General features: G+C 39.4%; 1 long non-coding RNA gene across 8 annotated transcripts in view; it reads right to left on the reverse strand.

Moving 5' to 3' along the window:
- Positions 1–15,960, reverse strand: part of LOC103720533 — a 66,226-nt gene extending 50,266 nt beyond the window's left edge. For 7 of the 8 annotated variants that reach the window (XR_005511324.1, XR_005511323.1, XR_005511321.1 and 4 more), the window contains exon 1: positions 15,737–15,960. This is a non-coding gene — a long non-coding RNA (uncharacterized LOC103720533). Of the gene's footprint in view, positions 1–7,724; positions 7,973–15,736 lie in introns of those variants that run through there. The other variant, XR_005511326.1, reaches the window with a different exon arrangement.
- Between the last annotated feature and the right edge of the window lie 313 nt (positions 15,961–16,273).

Below are 16,273 nucleotides of genomic sequence, written 5' to 3' on the forward strand. Positions count from 1 at the left end.
ATTGATCCTTGTACATTCTGATGTATGTGGGCCAATGAGCACAGATGCTAGAGGTGGGTATTCATATTTCATTACGTTTACAGACGACCTTTCTAGGTATGGTTATGTCTATTTAATGAGACATAAATCTGAAGCATTTGAAATGTTCAAATTGTATCGTAATGAAGTAGAAAAACAAACTGGAAAGAGTATTAAAACTCTTCGATCAGATCGAGGAGGCGAATACCTTTCCAATGAGTTTTTGACATATTTAGGAGAGAATGGGATTCTCTCCCAATGGACTCCTCCTGGTACACCACAGTATAATGGTGTATCAGAAAGAAGAAATCGAACTCTGTTAGACATGGTTCGATCCATGATGGGGTTTGCGAGTCTGCCCATATCCTTTTGGGGATATGCACTTGAGTCGGCCTGCTACATTCTAAATAAGGTTCTAAGTAAGTCTGTAAATAAAACACCACATGAGATGTGGACTGGACGTAAGCCAATGCTCTCTCACCTTAGGGTTTGGGGGTGTCCGGCATATGTCAAACGTTTGAAAACAGACAAACTTGAACCCAAGTCTGACAGATGTTTCTTTATTGGTTATCCTAAAGAAACTAAAGGATATTACTTCTACTTTGCTGAAGAACAAAAATTGTTCGTAAGTAATAGAGCTGTTTTCTTAGAGAAAGAATTCCTTAGTGAAGGAACTAAAAGCTCTAATGTTGAGCTTAGGGAAGTTCAACATGTAGAAGATCCGACACCATCCACTAAACCAATTGAGTCGGATTTGATTAGATCAGATCCAGAACCCATCTTAGATGCACCATTAAGGCGATCAGGTAGAGTACCACGTCAGCCGGACAGATACTACGGTTTCTTGGTCCGGGATGGGGATCCTGTCGAACTTGATGAAAATGATGAGGATCTGATCACCTATATGGATGCTATGCAGAGGCATGACTCTGATGCATGGCTTGGAGCCATGCAATCCGAAATGGAATCCATGAAGGTCAATGATGTATGCACATTAGTTGACGCACCCGAAGGGATTAAACCCATAGGGTGTAAGTGGATTTTCAAAAAAAAATGGGGCGCAGACGGAAAAGTAGAGACTTATAAAGCCCGTCTGATTGCCAAGGGATATCGTCAACGTTATGGTATTGACTATGACGAGACATTTTCTCCTGTGGCAATGCTCAAATCCATTCGGATTATGCTTGCAATAGCAGCACACTTAGATTATGAGATCTGGCAGATGGATGTTAAAACCGCTTTTCTAAATGGAGATTTAGAAGAGGAGGTGTATATGATGCAACCTGAAGGTTTTATATCTGCAGATGAGTCTAAGGTGTGCAAGCTTCAAAAATTCATTTATGGATTAAAGCAAGCTTCACGGAGTTGGAACATACGATTTGATAAGATGATCAAATCATATGGCTTCATTAAGAATGAAGAGGAACCTTGCATTTATAAATGGGCAAATGGTTCAGTTATCATATTTCTTGTTTTGTATGTGGATGACATTCTTTTAATCGGGAATAACATTCCTGCATTACAAGGAATAAAGTTTGGCTATCATCTCAATTTGCCATGAAGGATTTGGGAGAAGCATCTTACATCCTAGGGATGAAGATCTATAGAGATAGATCTAGAAGATTGCTTAGATTATCCCAATCCACATACATTGATACTATACTGAAGAGGTTCAGTATGATTAATTCTAAGAAAGGCTATCTTTCGATGGGCCATGGAATTAATCTCTCTAAAAGGGATTGTCCGACAACCCCTCAAGAAGAGAGAGTATGGATAGAATTCCATATGCTTCGGCAGTGAGATCTATAATGTATGCCATGACATGTACTAGACCAGACGTGGCATACTCACTAGGAGTAGTGAACAGATACCAGTCTGATCCAGTAGCAACCACTGGAAGGTTGTAAAAACCATCCTTAAGTATTTGAGAAATACTAAAGATCAGTGGCTGGTCTACGGTGATTCTGACTTAAAACTTGAGGGATATACCGACTCAAGTTTTCAGTCAGATCAAGATGATAGCAAGAGCGTGTCGGGATATATCTTTACTCTTAAGGGTGGGCCATCTGCTGGAAGAGTTCCACGCAGCATACAGTGGCAGATTCTACATGTGAAGCAGAATAATATCGCAGCATCTGATGCAGCCAAGGAAGCCGTATGGTTGCGCAAGTTCATCACCGAGCTGGGAGTGGCACCTTCCATTGATGGTCCAGTTCCTATATTTTGTGATAACACTGGAGCCATAGCTCAGGCAAAGGAACCTAAAGCACATCAGCGGACCAAGCATATTCTGCGACTATCACCTGGTTCGAGAGATTATAGAACGAGGTGATATTGATCTTCAGAAGATTGACACAAAAGAAAATCTGGCTGACCCATTTACCAAAGTCCTCGGCATCAAAGAGTTCAACGAACACAAGTCGAAGATGGGTATTAGATACTGTGCCGATTGGCTTTAGGCTAAGTGGGAGTTGTTGGGAATTGTATCCTAAATGTCAATCGTCAGCATATTGATGATTGAATTTGTAAATAAATTGACAAATTAATAAAGTATTATTTGGCATTATTCATCATTTCATCTTCAAATGAACTCTTATATGATGAAGTCCTTAGGACTTATGTTATGATAAAGGAGGATTTATCTTTGAGTCCTTAAACTTGTTCGCGACCAAATGATATGTTGTTACTAGGACGACAACATTATCGAGATTAGGTCGTTGTGTGACATATACGTTGGTTGTCCTCTTAACCAAGGAGTGTGGAGACACTGGTATGCCATACAGGTGAAGTGTAGGAGTACATTTCACTGAACGTGACCAATTCCGGAACGCTCTACTGTCGAGAGATGTTCCGAGTGGATATGGGTATAAGTTTGGCCCTCTGACCTGAGACCGCAACCTGTGACTAGCAAGCAACTCACTGTACTTTGGTACCGGACTACCTGAATTTCTAATTCAGTGACGGAAGGTCACTGGGTGCAGTCAAGTACTTGCGTAGTCAGTTGTGAGTCAAGATGGAATTGACCCCTCCTGAAACAGGAGATAATGTCTTGTGATTAATTTAGCAAAACCTTGGCCAGGGTAATCCAGTGAGGAGTCACGGGATATCTAAAGTTAATCACATAATGGATGTACTAATTATAGGGTTGACAGTGAGCTCTAAGTCATCCTGGCATTAAGAGTCAAAGGGATTGAATTATACAGTAACCATAGTTCAGGGTTCCAGAATATTTGCTTCGCATATATTCGGCCTATTCGGACGTCGGGTACCATTGCTAGATGGTCACATCGATTAGTGTAGGAAGTCGTTCCTATACTACCGGCTTAGGTTCGAACCTATGAGGTCACACGCATAGAAGATTCCTGATTGATCAAGAAGGCTGATGAATGATTAAGAATCATTCAGGGGTAATTTGGTCAATTCGATTGGCAAATTATCTTATAAAATAATTAAAGTAATTATCGGAGGATTAATTAGTAATTAGATTGCTAATGAACTCAATTGGATTGAGTAATTAGACTAAGGATGAGCCAAATTGAATTAGATTCAATTCTGGGCTCAATCAGGGTTTTTGACCTGATTGGATTAGGTCTGAATCAAGAGGACTTAGGTTGACCAAATTAAATTAGATTAAATTTGTGCTTAATTAGGGATTGACCTAATTGGATTAGGTTCAACCCATGGTAATTGAATCATTCTAATTGTTAGGATTTAATTAAATTAAATGGGTTTGATCTGAAACTATTCGGATCTTGAAATCCACTTGTCACATATCCATGCATGGCGCCATAAATTGATTTTTAATATGATTAAAAATTAATTTAATTTATTTAATGGTGCCATGGGACACTTGGCAACATCAGGGACCTCTTTCATCATTAGATGGGTCGAAATGGAGAGATAAATTCATGAAAAGAATTGGATAAGATCAAATTCTCTCTCTTCATGACATATGCCATCCTTATCTTTATCTCACTTCTAATTAAGGTTGAATTTCGAATTTAATCACCACAAAATCACCACGTGACCCTCTAATCTGATTAGGGGCATGGGAATTTCGAAATTGAAAGAGGGAAGTGGCAACATGATGAATGGTTTAGATTAGATCAAGCTTCATCATGTAATGGCACATGAACTTGAATTTTGAATTCAAAATTCAAAACCCCACAAAATCCTCCACAAATATGGGATGGTTGGCATGAAGTTAGGTAGGAGAGCAACATTAAAAGGACCTCCATCATCTGGTGGTCGAATTCAAGGAAAAAAGAGAGAAAAAGAAGAAAAAAAAGGGAAAAGAAAAGAGAGGAACCCTAGTTCATGCATGGAAAAATTCTGCATTCAATCTAGCTGACTTCTTCCTCCTCTAAGTCCATCGCGCCATTAGTGTTAGGGGTCCCTGATAAGAGTCTTTAGATCAGATCTAAGTCCTCTTCAATCCCTTTAAACCTTTCCTCCAAGTTCTTCCAAGAAGGCGGATCAAAAGTTGATAGTGTTTGGAAGATCAAATTTCAGCCTCAAGAAATTCTGCGCAAGCTAGCACTTCCGCAGGATTGGATCTCTTCAGGAACTTCGCGTGGACTTCTCGTAGAGGCCATTCGTGTGCGTGGCTGCGAAGTCGAGGATCAGATCCACAAGTTTCATCCATCATAAAAGGTATTAATCCTACATTAATCTTTTATTATGGTGTCAAGATCTAGGTCTGATTCCCCGAGGTTTTACCCTCTTTTGGGGCTCCTCACGGAGATATCTCCAGAATCCATTCAATGGATATTCGGAGATTAATCGGAATAGAGTTCTTAAGTTTCAGATCTGATAGTTAATCATGCATGAAAGTTTTAGCATAATTGTTTAAACGATTCCGGCATAATCCTATGTGTTCTTAAGGTGCTGATTTCTAGATTTGATCTTGTAAGCATGCATGAATTAAATTGTTTGATTCGATTTTTCCGCTGCGTTTTAAAACTTAAAAAGAACTACGTATGGCTTGATCCCCCTTATGAAGGGGTACGTAGGCAACCCGATCAGGTTCAGCCATGGTTTTAAAAAAAAAAAAAATCCGCATGCTTAACACCGAAGAACCTAGGGATTCACTTTCACCGACCTCAAGTAATCTTGAGTTGACCCCACTGTAGCACGGATCAACCCCAAGAAAGCTTGAGTCGACCCCAGTCTGAAAAGTTAGAAAAACAAGGTTCTTAAATTTCTGAGAGGGCCGACCCTAGAAAGCTTAAGCCGACCCCACTGTAGCTGGAGCTGACCCAGCCTGTGAACAGTAACTCGGGTCGACCCCAGATTTGTTCGGGTCGACCCCAGCACGGACTGACAGTAACGGCTAGTTCTTGCAGAATACTTTTTAAGCTCCCAACGGCTATACACGGCTAGTTTCTTCATTCCAACGGCTAGAAGTGATCTTTGAGTTGGAGAAGTATGTAAGAGCTATATTCATCAAAGGGGGGTCTGGGTGAGGATCTAAGTGTGTATTCAAGAGAAAAGAAAAATCCAAAAAAGTTCAATTTATTGCTTCAAGTTCAAACCCAAAAGACGTGGTGTTGAGCAGAATTTAAGTACCTTCAAGAGCTCAACCAATCCATTGAAAAATGAAATATCTCAGCGAAGAAAAGAAAAGCGCCTTCAAAGAGATAACATTTTTCTTTTCTTCTCCTTAGTGCATATTTGTTTTATTTGCTCATTAAGGAGCTTTATACTTTGATTCACTTTTCTGTTTGTAAGGTTTGTTGTGAGCCAGTAAAATCAACTATATAGGTTTGTTGTGAGCTCGTAAAACCAACGGTGTAGGTTTGTTGGTGAGCCCTAAAACCAACAGTGTAGGTTGTTGGTGAGCCCGTAAAACCAGGTTAGATTAATTGGTGATCCCATAAAACCAATTGTAAGAATTTTTGGATTGTGAGCGCGGAAAAAACAATCCAACTGTAACCGAAGGATTATAGTGAATTCCCAAAAGAACGTTTGGAGAGTAGACGTAGTCTTTGGGGTGCACCGAACCACTATACTTGATTGTGTTTACATTGTGTGCTCTGGTTTATTTTCTTTACTTAAGCAAATTGCTCTAGCTTAAATTCTAAAGTGACTTAATCATAATTGTTTAGAGTTTACTACTATTGCTTCCACTACACCTATATTATCACATAGGCTAAACCACATTCACTTAAAAATTAATTTGAGGCCTTAAAATTTAGAAAACCCAATTCATCCTCCCCTCTTGGTGTCACCTTGGGCAACACAACTGGTGATTTTTTCTTTTAATTTTTTCACAACTTGCCAAGTCCCCTTTTTTCTAGTGCAAATATCTCTTCCTCAACTGCCTTTTTCCACTCTGGAATTGACAAGCCTCTTAAATAGACTTAGGTATTTCTGAGGATGATAAATTTGCAACAAGAGTCCTGACTGGTTTGGATAAGTGGCTGTAGGCAATGAAATTGAAGATCGGATGTTGTGCGCAAGACCGAACACCTTTCCTGAGAGCTATAGGAACATCCAAATTCATTACTAGTAGAATCAAAGTGTGGAGTAGCGTGATTATCATTACCTGATACCGGTTCAGATTCATGACTTTGCAGTTGGTCCGTAAGGTGTTCACTATCCGAGGATTCTTCCTCCTTGAATAAACACGGAGCTCTGGTGGTGCTTGGAGTTGCTCATCTCCCCTTATCATTGAACTTTCCTGATTTGTTGAAGGTTTAAGTAGGAGTAACTGGAGTTCTAGACTCGAATTCAGAAACAGGGAGAAGAGGAGAGGAGGCGGTTGTTTCCCAAAAATTCCCATCACTATGATGCTCCACCTGAGGAGAATTTTGTAAAAAAGGTTGATTTTCGAAAAATGTTAACATCCATTTGAGGTATAATACTTATCAGTTTCTGGAAAGCAACACTTATAGCCCTTCTGAGTAGGTGAACAGTCTAAGAAAATACACTTTCTAGCTTTAGGATCTAATTTGGTTCTTGCATGATCATGAATGTGAGTAAATAAAGTACAGCCAAACACTTTAAAGGTAATGACACGACATCTCTATTTTTCGGGTAAGTTTAGGAAGACATTAGAGGGATTTCATATTATGAACTCTAGTTGGCATCCTGTTATTAGGTAGACAAGCAGTAAGTACTGCATCCCCCTAGAAAATATTTGGAACGTTGCTTGTAAACATAAAGGCTCTAGCTATTTCAAGAAGGTGGCGTTTTTCCTTTCGGCAATTCCATTTTATTGTGGGGTTATAATACATGAGCTTTGATGAATAATCCCATTTTCTAGAAGAAATTTTCCTAAGATAAGATTAAAATACTCACCCAGTGTCTGTTTGAAGGATTTTTTATACTCGTATCATATTGGATTTTTATCATGGAGTGAAAGTTTTTAAAAAACATCATCAGCTTCTGACTTTCCTTTTAAAAGACAAACCCAACATAATCTTGTATGATCAACAGTAAATGTTATGAACCACATTTTTTCCATTATGTGTTTAATCTTAGACGGACCCCGAATGTCACTATGAATCAAGGTAAACGGAGAAGATGCCTTATAGTTATGAGATGGAAATGAAGAATGTGAATGTTTAGCAATTTGACAAATGTCACACTGAAATAAATCTGTATACGAAACAAGTTGGAAACAAATTCTTTAAATATGAAAATTTGAATGACCTAGTCTACGATGCCATACATTATTTGTTGTTCTCTAGGAATAGACTCACAACTCGTGGTTTGAGCTTGTTTATTCAAGATGGCTTCTTCTTCAAAATAGTCCTCACAATCTTTAGCATTGCCAATCCTCTTCCCCGAAAATCAGGTCCTGAAAAAAATGCACATAGACTCAGTAAAATGAACACCACACTTTAAATCTCTAGTCAATTTACTAATGGAAAGAAGATTGCAAGTTAAATTAGGGACATGTAAATTAAAGCGCAGATCAATAGATGACTAATCTTAATAGTCCCAACTCCGGCAACAGTTGAAAGAGCATCATCTGCAATTTTTACTTTGAAATTTTCTGAACTTGGTGAATAGGAACAAAACAATCTTTCACAACCCAGTCATGTGATCCGTGACCCCTGAGTCAATAACCCAAGGTTCAATTTTGCTGCTCTTACATGCTGAAATAAAATTACCTCGTTGAGCAAGCAAAGAACCCGAAGAAGTGGCGGGCAGGAGTGCAGCAGTTTTTACAACTGTCTAATTCATCCTTGGTAAGGGAAAGCTGCATGTTTTCAACAGGAGGTCTAGGCAGTGAACCCTCGGCTGAACTCTGATAGCTAGCAGTGTCTCGAGGATTTGGTCGTGTCCTCTCAATACCCTGTCTGCTGTCTTCTCGGTTACCCTGCCTTGCAGGCCGTCCATGCAGTTTCCAGCACTTGTCCTTAGTGTGACTTAGTTTCTTACAATAATTACACCAAACATTGCTTCTCTTATTCGGTCGAAATGTCTCATGCTGAAGTTTCAGTCAACATGTTCTTTGATCCCCCGAGCATGACTCATTTTCGTCTAGCCTCCCTGCGAACTTCAGCAAAGATCTCAGCAATCAATGGTGGGGCTTTATACAAGCAGGCAACCTCATACCTCATCTAACTCCGGATTCAACCCAGCCAAGAAGTCATAAATCCTCTCCTTCTCGATCTGTTTTCTGTATTTCTCAACATCTCCAGGTGTTTCCAATCAATTTGAGCAAACAAATCAATTTTCTTCCACAGCCTTGTAATACTGGATAACATCTTGTTCTCCTTGTCGTAAATCACGTGCTCTATTCCGAAGCTCAAACAATTGAGCCGAATTCTCAAGATCGAAGAATGTCATAGTTAGGGCATCCCAAAGCTCCTTGGCTGTAGTATAGTATAGGTAAGATTCCTTAATGTCTCTCCTCCATAGAATTAACAATCCATGCCAATACCATGGAATTTTGAGCATTCCAGGATGCGTAGGTTGCATCTCCTTCAGCCGGTTGCTTTTGTAGCTCCCGTAATGTAGCCAAGCCGTCCACGTCCTCGGATAACCATCAAAGCGAAATGGGACCATTGGAGAAAGTTGGTGCTATTGAGATGGGTTGTGGTGATCTGCAGAGACGAGTTTTCTGAGATATTTGTAGACGACATATTGATGGTGGTTGTAGCGGGTGCGCTTGTAGGGTTGGGTCCAGAAGTCTCCGTAGAGCCTCCGGACTCCTCATCCGCGCGCACCGATCATGGTTGTTTTAGCCATTCCTCCGTCTCAAACAACCCTCGGCTCTGATACCATGAAACCGGGAGGAGACGATGGAATAGAAACACTACACTCAGACGAACAAAGGTCAGAATACTTGTTCTATTATTCCTCTTTGATAATAAAATATTTATAGCATCTGATCATAAAACAGATCCCTTTATTCTCAGAACTACAAGCTAAATTAAAGGAATAAAAGATAGAAACAAATAAATTTAAACTAGCTAAAAAACAGCAATCATAACCGATCAAATTCAAAAATTATCTCTTAACAGATTCGGTTTTAAACCGAGATTGAATCAGATTAAATCTGATCCCACTGATCATGGAAGGATTCGTGATTTCAACAGAAACAAATTTAAAAAACATGTAACAAATATTGTGATGCATATCTTAGTACTTCAAAAATTGTATACTGTGAAAAGATGATGATACAACATTCAGCGTTGGAACCAGTTTGAATTAGCCAAACACCTTTTTTTCATATGAGGAAGAAATAGAATTTAGGATGTTGGAAAAATAGAAAAGCAATTATAGTCATTGGTCATTGAACAACACTGGGATGCAGAGCAGGGTCTGTCGTGCCGGAACCAAGGCCCGAACCTGTTGCCGGCGGCACAAAATAGTACGCCCCATACCATTCTATGCCGGCCCTGTACCGACATAGTAGAGGAGGCGGGGGAGAGGGCGAATGGGAGAGAGAGAAAGGGAGAGAAGGAGCGAGAGAACGAGGATGGCGGAGGCCGGCGAAAGGCAGGCGACTCGGGCGGAGGAGGGCTCCGTGGCTGGGTCCCCTGTTTCGAACGAAACAGGGATCCGACCCTTTTTTTTTTTTGCAATTTTTAAGTAAAGTCAGTAGCAAATCGCTTGCCGACTTCTTAAAAGTCACGAAATTAAAAAAAAGCCCGACTTGCTAGCCTCCGTGGGGCTCGCCGGTCTCTGTCGGCCTCCGCCGACCGGCCTCCACCTCCTTTCTTCCTTCCTCTCCTTCCTCCCCGCTCGCTCTCTTTTCCTCTTTTTCTTTCTTCTTCTACTCTTCCAGCGACGGATTTCGGTTCCGTTGGCGGAACCGTCACAGTTCGCCGCCAGGATGGCTTGGTAAACCGAAACCGTCCAGTTCGAAACGGTTCTGCTGACCTTAATGTAGAGTGTATCAAATCCAAAGATTTTATCATTAAACCTCAAAAAGAAGCATTTCTTTAAACTAACTCCTTAGATTAATGCTTTCCAATCCATCTGCTTGGTTCAGATACAATTTACATTAATAACTTTTACTAGGCATAAAACAAAGGCACTTCTCAATCAAATGTCAGAAACACAAGAGATTTCAAAGTATCTTAAAGATGCTTCCATTTTATACCATTTTGGCCACTAAACTAGTAAAATACCTTGATCATACTTCTACTATGACACCTAATGCCTCCATTCTGTCTCTTAGCTCAAAAAACCATAAGCAGAAGATGAAAATTCAAAACCAAATGGGCTCTAAACCTGTAAAGTTTTACCCAACTCAAAATTAAGATGATGAAGACATCAAGTTTGCAAACAATTGAACCATTCGCATCCAGCATTACACCTTGTATTCTCTAGCACACAATCATTAAAATCGATGCACTCACATGAAAACTATATGCAGAAAGCCACAAAATGTAGTGGAATACAAAAGTTATAATAGCATATGCCAAGGAAAAAAGTTGAGAGAAGCCACAAACTGAAGAGAAGGGAAGGAACTAGTTATCTTCAAACTTCAAAGGAAACCCAACTGAGAAAACACAAAAGCAAGGTCTTTCTAAAGAGAAGTAGCTGAGTCCCATGACTCAGATCTTACTAATGATCCTGTGACATATAGGAAGTTTCCCTAACCAAAAATGGTAGAAAGGTACTGGATTATTTTTTTTAATTTCAATTCGATATGATTCGACTTCCCTTTAAAAATGGAAAGAATTTTACAAGAATCCTTTGGTAGTAAGATTTGCAACATTTGAAAGGAAATCAACATTTCACTAATGTCTGGTGGACCTTTTAGACCTAACCATGTCAAATAAGTTTGCAAACAATTCTAATAGCCGTTGTTCTCAGCATCTAAAAAAAAAATTACAGTCCAGTGCATGAAGCTCCTGCCACTACGGGGTCTAGGGAGGGTTAGATGTATGCAGCTTTATCCCCATGTGTGGCAAAGGTGTTTCTATGTTTCGAACCGGTGATACCCAAGTCACAATCGAGCTACCTTACCATTACGCCAAGGCTCGCCCTCTATTCTTAGCATATAAATAGCAAATAAAAATCGCATGCTTATAATTCAGCAACATCTCCAGTCTTTTTCTTTTTCTCAAAGCCAATCAGGTAATTTATCCCACACCTTTGGTTATCTTCTCTCTCGGCTCGAAACATGAAATGAGCCATCATTTCAAAATTTGGTTTTTACTCTTTCTTTTGCTCTACATTCCACCCTAACTACCATATTGACAGCAGGTTTGACGACATATATCCAACCTCAGCAAAAGAAGCCCAACTAATAGCTTTTAAAGTCTAGGTTGTTTCTCCCATATTTGGTCTTCCAAGGAGATCCCCCATCTATAAACATATCATAAGAAGGTCCATGCCACAAGATTCAAACATATCAACTCAAAGATGGTCTTCACAAAATGCATATTACTTGTTTCATTTCTAAAAATAAATTAGACTTGATTCAAGAGCATGACTCCTGCTACCTCCCCCAAAGGCAGCTGATGTTTTCCTTGTTCCAACTACAAGAGAAGCTAGAGCAGATAGATAGAAAAGGAAATTGTATAGGAGACTTTGATCCCCATACGTATCATGTGTGGGTCAGCCTAGACCAAAGAAATCCCTTTTGATCTACTAATCGAGCTTAAAATATTCGTAGCAGCCTACCTGTTGGGCTTGCTGAGATTTGATAATCATGCCAGGTTCATGATTACTAGTGACCACGTCTTTTTGATCTCACTGTCCTGAACAATACATAGGCATGAATGTGTTCAGCAACCTGCCATTAGTCCATAGTCAAAAAAAGCTACTTTGGTGGAATGTCAATAGAAGAGTGTAAAAAGCAAATTTTCGAGTGATGACTAATATCATGTTTAAGTGGAGAGAAGATTGAATGAGGGATTGGATCAACAAGTTTAATTTTGAAAGAAATAGAAAAGTGGAGGTGTTGATGAATTACAAGCCCTTGATTTCATGAGCGCCATATCCGACATTTACAGCATACACTCTCAGAATGCTTTTGAGATTTAGTGGATATGGGGTTAGCACTTGAAGGTCCTCCAAATGCACCAGTAGACATGTATTTCTCTTCAAACAGTGCAAGTTATAGGTTCTGATTTTGGACAAGGATGCAGAGGTAGTGGAAAAGGAGTATTGATTCTCGTTACTCTCTACCATCATAGAGAAAGAGGCAAGGATGGCAATCAAACTAACACTGTTGTGCCACACCATCTTCAAACTTGAGATCAATATGGAATAAATTCCTCTCCCTTGGTCCCATTTTTAACAAATCAATAGTTGTTCGCCTTCCATATATGCAAGTATATTAGATCAAGTTTTCATGCAGATCTTGAGGGTAGTTGTTTTTGCCATGCATTTTCCAAGTATGAGCCAATTGCCTTATGGGCATTAGTGGGATACACCTTTGCCTCTTCCTTTATTTGGTCAAGTAATGTATGAGCCATTATACCTGCCCATGTTTGAGGGCATGTCACTAGGCTTGCCAAAAGAGTCATGTTGGTGTTTGAAGGGTTGGGCATGATTGTCGCACCATCTTTTATGGAGTGTGAAATCCACATTGGGACTCGATCTTCATGTAGAAGCCCAACCTATGTCTATAAAATCCAGGATACTGCACAAATTGCATGTTAATATAGCGGAACCGATCTTCGTGCAGAAGCCCAGCATGCATCCATAAATCCAGGTGAAAGTTGAGATGTACATCACCGCCATGAGGATAGCATGCCTCTAGCACAATTTTCTTTCCACTTTTGAGGGGGAAGGCAATCATACCAAATTGGAAGGAAAATTCCATCACATATCTATCTTGTTCAAAGGGAACTTCCATCCCTCAAAGGATCCTCGGTAGAATCCCTCATAAGACTCAGTCCATGATGATTCTTTCTTTCGCAGGTCACTAGCTATAGGTTGGTGCTTGCCTTTTTGCAACATGGCTAGCCATCCATTTAGCTTATGAATGGAGCAAATTTTGCCACATGCCCTTGATTTGCTGATGTTTTCATTTCACTTAATATTTTATAGACGACAGCCAGAGATTCTTGTGCCCTTAGCCATCTTATTAGGAGCTTGGTACTATAACTGGCTTAAGGCTCAATAATCCCCATTGACCAAAATCAGCCTAGGTCAACATATGCATAGGAGTTTGAAGATATATTAGAATTGTCGAGATGCTAGGGTCATGCTCGAAAAAAAAAAAGAGCAAGCCTAGTGCACGAGACTCTGCTCAGAATTGGATCTTCATTTTTAAATGAGTTGTTAGCCATGTACAGGAAAGGCTTGTCCCAATCTACAGGTCGTGATCAACTAAGGGAAGAATTATCTTCTCCGATTGAAGTGGCAGACCAAGAGTTTCGGGTTTGACGATTCTGAATAGACAATCACCTGTTTTTAATGAATAAAAACATAATTGTAGCTGCTGAAGAGGAGGAGGAGGAGGAGGAGCTACTCTTCCTTCAACAGAATTGGACAATGATCTAAATCATAGATTGCTTGTACATGTTGGTACAAGCTTTAGGTAAACAAAGCTTGTAAAGAGCATTAACTAGATAGAGTAGTAGAAAAACACCTACAAACTGTCATATTATTATAAATAACTATTGTAGGATGGATTTTAATTTCAATAAGAATTCGGATGTTCAATGCACTTGTGGAGGGAACATCTGATGTTAACACTTGTCATTGCACGAAACGAAAAGAAAAACATAATACTCCAAGTTGTCAGCACCTTAGTCAAAGCAAGCATGACATACGCATGATGCAGTAACACAAAGTGTAGTATCACATCCAGCTGTCCCAAGTGTCATAAGTTTCAAAGCTCCATATTCAGAAAAACTCACATTCTGAAGTTAACACTTATATCCTTTAAAGTACATATCATCCATTCAAAGTGATACAAAGGGATAATCATTTTATGTTGTAAAATCATATACCAAAGAATAAGCCAATCCTAAATTAATTAAATGAGAGAAAGCATCCATAAAGCAGGCACTAAGTAGATAGAGCCATATTTATCTTCATTAAGTCAATGCATATTTTGTTTAATAAAAAGACATATCTCTCACCATAATTTTTAGAGTTGCATATCCCAAACTCATGACAGCTACATGCAGAAATAGGCAGTAATTGATGGTCCTAATATTCAGAGTACTCATTGCACAAAAGAGTTTCATGCAATATGACGAAAGATTATGTGAAGCAATTAGCCAAAATAGATTATTATCTAAATTCCAGTCTGATTAATAGAAAGGCTAATTTGAATTCTGTATGGAATATTTAATGCCTAAGGGCTACTAGTTACAGGTTCAGAAATGAAGTTGGGATATATCCATTTTGCAATCATATAAGCACCAAGAGGGAAAACATGCAGAGTGGGAATATGGTTTGCAAGCACTGAAATGGTCTTTTGGATCATTCACAATTCAAATCATCGATTTCATTAAAAATTTCAAGAAAATCCAAAAGAAATCATCAGAAAGCCACTAGCTTTAATATGACAATATCACATGACTTGGAAAAACCGAAGTAATTGCAAATATCTGCGTTGAAGTAAGGCAATTTCAAGAAAACCCAAAAGCAATTATCATATAGATGCTAGCTTTGAGATGGAAACATCAATTGACTTACAGGAATGAAATGGTTGAAAATGTCTGTCTTTGAAGTTAGGAAATCATAGAAATTTTCAAAGAAATCCCGAAAACGAATCATCTGAGAGATATTTGTTTTAAGATTACAATATCAATGACTTGTAGGATGAAGACTGAAGTAGTAACAAATAACTGTGTTGGAAGTTTAGGAACTCATAGAAAATTCAAGAAAACCCAAAAGAAATTATCAGAGAGATACTAGCTTTAAGATGACAATATTAATGACTTTAGAGGACCCAAGTAAATGCAAAATACGTGTCATGGCTTAGGAAATTGTAGAAAATTCAATGAAAATCCTTACTAGCTCAAAGATAACAATGTCGATTACTAATAGCATTAAAGTAATTCAAGAAACCAAAACAACTGTGGAACTTCATTGACCTCCAATTGGAAGATCCAAGAAGCATCGGAACGACAAAAAGAAGGGAAGAAAATTAAACGAGGAGACGGAAACACAAAAGGCCTAAATTTTAACGAAATAATTACGCTCAGCCTTCTCGAGAATAAATCTAATGTCAGTCGGATTCTTGCAGCAAAGGAGAGAGGAATCTACTTGAAAGAAAACCTAAAATCCAAACAAAGAAATAAAATGAATTCTGCCAGGAATAAAGCCCTAGAGATCTTACTACGGTTCTCGAGGGAGCGAGATCGGGAAAGTTCCAAGCGATGGGGGACGAGAGGATTGGGTTGGCAAGAACAGAGTTCTCGAGGCCGATCAAAGCCACCAAAGAATAGATGACACATTCCTCGATCAAAACCGCCGGAACGGAGAAGAGGCGGACGCCTTCGTCGATCAAAGGCGCCGAGAGAAATAAACGACGCCATCGTCGTCCGACACGGTCCTCCGGGGTATTATCGCGGCCAAGGCGGTTTGCAGTTCGAAGCTAAACGGGGACGAAAGGTTGAACCCGGTTTAAATAACTTGAAATGGACCAAATTGTAGCGGGTCGGGTCGCGTCTAGGGGTAGCAATCGGGTCGGGTCAGGCATAAATAGGTCGGGTCAGATACCAATCGGGTCAAAAAATTATAAACCTGAAACCCGACCTGTTTTATTAAACAGGTCAGGAATTACAATCCTGAACCCGACCTGTTTAATAAACAGGTCACCTGATCCGACCCGTTTAAGACCCGTTTAAGAAAAAAAAAGAAAAAAAAAAGATGG

The sequence above is a fragment of the Phoenix dactylifera genome, chromosome 4, assembly GCF_009389715.1.
Source record: "Phoenix dactylifera cultivar Barhee BC4 chromosome 4, palm_55x_up_171113_PBpolish2nd_filt_p, whole genome shotgun sequence".
NCBI lineage: Eukaryota > Viridiplantae > Streptophyta > Magnoliopsida > Arecales > Arecaceae > Phoenix > Phoenix dactylifera.